The 4,364-nt window shown below is 47.6% G+C and overlaps 1 protein-coding gene across 2 annotated transcripts in view; it reads left to right on the top strand.

Moving 5' to 3' along the window:
- The first annotated feature begins 1,542 nt into the window (after positions 1-1,542).
- Positions 1,543-4,364, top strand: part of BEAN1 (brain expressed, associated with NEDD4, 1) — a 33,839-nt gene continuing 31,017 nt past the window's right edge. For both annotated transcript variants that reach the window (XM_010851094.1, XM_010851093.1), the window contains exon 1: positions 1,543-2,458. The gene's annotated coding sequence lies outside the window, so the exon portion shown is untranslated. The remainder of the gene's footprint in view (positions 2,459-4,364) is intronic.

The raw sequence follows: 4,364 nt of genomic DNA, 5'->3' as shown, positions 1-4,364 counted from the left end.
TTTTTGCCAAGTGTATAGCTTGCCTGAAAATAAAACCTTAAGGTTCATGGCAGAAACTTCCCTCAAAATTCTGGCAAATAGGACCTGCTCAAGTGCCAGGGAAAATGTGATGAAGGTTAAAACCAGTTGGAGATTACTTTCCTAACATGTTAATAAAGCTCCTTATCAGTAAGTTGAAAGACAAGTTAATTTTTGTTAATCTTTGCAACAACAAATGGCAGGCTCAAAGGCAATTAAATTAGCATTTAAAATTTCCAATGAGTTAACTATCACTGATTTATTCACTTACTCTTTATTTTGTTATGGAAAATCATTTGTAAAAAACAAAAGAACATAACAAGCCTCCTCAATCCCACCACTGCCCAGAGTGTGGATACTCACATGACTGGATACTTCAGTCTATTTCCTTTTCATCTTTTTCTGTGTGTGAATATTTTCTCTCATTTTTTTCCTTAGAAAATAAGGGATCATGTTGTCAGCAGAGTTATATAACCAGCTTACTTGGTGACATCCCCCCACCATTGACATTAAAGTGAAAGTCTTTATATTATTAAAATTTCTTTAAAACATTACTCTATGGCTATATAATATTCCATTATAAGCATATGCCAAAATTTTCTCAGCCTGTCCTCTGTTATTGGACACTGGGGTCGCTGCTGTAATGATGTTTTTCTATATCCTTACTGGTGTTGTCTAGGCCTTGAATGAGTCTTCTTCTACATCCTTGGTCATGACCTACTTGCTGGTTTGCAAATGGACTGGTTTACGTAGTTAGTAAATCCATTCTTAGAGGTTGGGCGCTGGTGGCAGTGGGGACAGCAACTGATCCAACAGAGCGCTGCTCCAGGTAAACTAAGGCAACATGGAGACCCAGTAAGCTCCAGGCATTTCCTGACCAACCCAGGATAGCACACATGTGGCCAGATGCTGCATGGGGGCAGAAGGCCTCTTTGCTGCCGCGGCTGCCAAACATCCTGGATCCCTTTCCTAAAATCAGTACCAAGTGACTTGCTTGCAAATCTGTGTGTCCTCTGCCAGCCTCTCTGCTATCATCCTCTCACTCTTTTTGTCCTCCGCTCCTGAGTTCATCTGTGTCTTCATTTGATCACATGACAAATGTTTACAGTCACACCTTGTTTTATGGCTCTTCACAGATATTGCTTATTTTTACCAACTGAAGGTTTGGGACAGTCTTGAACCAAGCAAGTCTGTCAGCGCCATTTTCCCAACTGCATTCGCTCACTTCATGTCTCTTGTGTCACATTTTGGTAATTCTCACATTTCAAAATTTTTTTCTTGTTGTTATATTTGCTATAGTGACCTGTGGTCAGTGATTTTTGATGTTGCTATTGCAATAAGGGGCTTCCCAGGTGGCGCAGTGGTAAAGAATCTGTCAGCCAACGCAGGAGACACAAAGGACATGGATTCGATCTCTGGGTGGGGAAGATGCCCTGGAGGAGGAAATGGCAACCCACTCCAGTATTCTTGCCTGGAAGATTCCATAGACAAAGGAGCCTGGCGAGCTACAATCCCTGTTGCAAACAGTCAGACACCACTGAGTGAGCATACATCACAGTAAGATTACCACTCACTGAAGGCTCAAAGGATGGTTACCATTGTTTAGCAATAACGTATTTTTAAAGTAAGGTATGTACACTGTATTTTACACAAACGGCTACTGCAAACTTCATAGAGTGCAGGATAATGTAAACCTAATTTTGATATGCACTGGGACACCAAAAAAACCTGAATGACTCGCTTTACTGTGGTGGTCTGGAATCTCGCGGACCACCAAACCACAGTTAGCTCTGAGGTATTACCTGTAATGACATCTATCTGCACTTGCCATGGGATTTTTTTCGCCATTAGAGGGACCATCAGCTGGTTCTCACACTTCAAGACCAGCCTCCCTCATTTCTGAGACTCCTTTCTGTGTAAAATGGGGATTTGTTTTGCGATCCAGTGGTTTGAGCACGCATCGCAAAGACGTGGCCCATCCCCCACGCCAGCCACTGTGCGGCCCTGCCCACTTCACCACGGACCCTTGTGAAACGCAACCCTCCAGTATGGCTGCCTCTGCTGCGCATGCGCGAACCATCCTGTCTCGCGCAGTTACCCGGCTGCTTCTGCCCGGGATACGGAGCCGGTCCCCTTAACCACAGGCTCACTGATCGAGATCGGAGTGTCACGGTGAGCCACGGAGCGGAGGGATTCTGGGAGCAGAGACGCGAAGCGAAGTGGGAGTGACGTGGACTTGCCGCCCACCATTCGGCCACTTCAGAACCTGGAAAACTGCAGTCTGCCGGCCGCCCGCCTGCCCGCAATCCAGTCGGAGATGAGTCACAGGCAGGGACGCGCCTCGTCTCAGATGCTGGGCGCTGAGTGAGACGGGCGAGAGGGAAGACGTGACCTGGGTGTCAGATCTGTGGTGTGGGGTGTCCCTGGCAGTAACCGCGAGGTAACAAGGTCCCTCTCTGCATTTCTCTCTCTCCATCTCTTCTCTGTGACTTTGGGTGGGTTATGTCACGAGCCTATGAGTTTTTCTTATTTGCAATATGAAAATGTTACCTACTTCAGGAGACCTGTTGCTGTAATTTCGGTGATATTAACTGGCACATGGAGGCGCCTAGTGAACAGGAGCCACCCTGAAAGCTTGAGTGCCCAGATTATCTCCATTTAGGGAAATGTCTACTTGACCGGTGGCCAAACCTGCTAGCCCCCTGCCAATCTCCTAGCCACCTGGGAACTTACACAATCTCCACCACCCACCCAAACTGACCATGGAAAACCATATGTAATGCAGGGATTCTTTGTGGCCCCTGCCCTGGGAGTTCATCTCCCACCTCCCCGTGCCCTGCGAAAACCCATCTTAATCTCAGAGTCACAATGCCCAGTGAGAGGAAAGGGGGGGTACAGGGGGCCTCTAATAGAAGTGTGACCTTGGGGACGATTTCTTGAAGCATTGGGGGTAGTCAGCACCCTTTGTGACATCATACAGGATAGCCATATAGGATGTATACATTCGTTGTGCATTTACTAACTGCCTACTCTATGCCAGCTCACTAGAAAGGGAAATGGAGGCTGCACCTGTGGAGGCTGGGGCAGAAGCTTGGGCATTTTCCCGAGGGTACTGGGAGCTACCAAAGACATTTCAGCAAATGACCTGATCCATTTTGCCTCTCTGGAAGTGGCACAAGAGATGACCTGTCAGAGCACTGTATCCTCCTCCCAACTCACACGCAGCCACAGTGCACACCCACAGAAACGAACACAGACACACGTACACACATGTATTTTTAGAAAGCACAGATCCCAGGCCCTGAGATGCTCTGTGAATTTTCTGGTGTGAAATCACAGTTCCCCAAGCAGCCTGCCATGCCAGTTCTAGAGGCCTGGGGAGATCACATCTACCTTCACTTCCCCCATCAGAACTCTTGACTTGGTTTCTATGGGGACTGGGAGTGGGTGTCAGGCCAGCATGGGGTTCACACCAGGACAGGCTGAGCTGGAAGAAGTCACCTGGAGAGGGATTCCGAGGTCAGCAGCAGTGATGGCCACTCCCTCCCACCCGCCTCAGGCAGCAGAATGAACATTTTGCAGCCACATACCTCATGCCAGGGACTGTCTGTACATAAACCCAGTCCTCACGGCAGGTAAAGTGTTCTTACTCTGCTTTCCCCAGGAAGACACTGAAGTTCAGAAAGGTGAAGTGCTTTGCCCAAAGCTACACTGCCAGGAAGTGGGAGAGTCAATATTAGCACTCAGGAACTGGATTTCTGAGCTTGGGCTCTCCAAAGATAGGTGTTTGTTTACTAAGTAAAAAAAATGAATTCTTAGTATAGTTTGGCCAACTGGCTCCATCAAAACATGGGACCCATTTAGAGGATATATACATATATATAATAAAAAGGATCCCTGGAGAAGACAAAAGTGGGAACCTTTGGAACTGCCTCTTACGGAAAAGCTCTGTCCACAATGATATCATCCCCGGGATCAGGGAAGCCTGCTCCCCCTGGGATGTAGAGGGGCCAGGCACTCTGCCCATTGGCTTGCAACCGGCAGCTTCCCTTGCAAGTGCCTGCTGGGCTCCACATCCATCCAAAGGCATGGTTTGGTTTCTCCCAAGTCGAGTGACCACACTCCCTAGGAAATAAGAACTCTAACTCCCTAATATTCCCATGGCCTCCTATCACTTGGGGACCTACCAGGAGAGACTGAATCAGCTCAGATCTCCAGCAGCATGAGAGGATGAATTACTTTCTGAAAATGTTTCCTCCATTGCAAACAGGTACTAGAGTGACGTGGCAGTCCTTTACTGCACGGACATCTTGACACCTGAATATTCACGTGGGGGTGTGTGTGTG

This window comes from Bison bison, unplaced genomic scaffold (assembly GCF_000754665.1).
Source record: "Bison bison bison isolate TAMUID 2011002044 unplaced genomic scaffold, Bison_UMD1.0 scf7180017864297, whole genome shotgun sequence".
NCBI classification, from domain to species: domain Eukaryota; kingdom Metazoa; phylum Chordata; class Mammalia; order Artiodactyla; family Bovidae; genus Bison; species Bison bison.
Note: the sequence above shows the minus strand (reverse complement) of the source record. Positions and strands in the feature narration are given on the sequence as shown.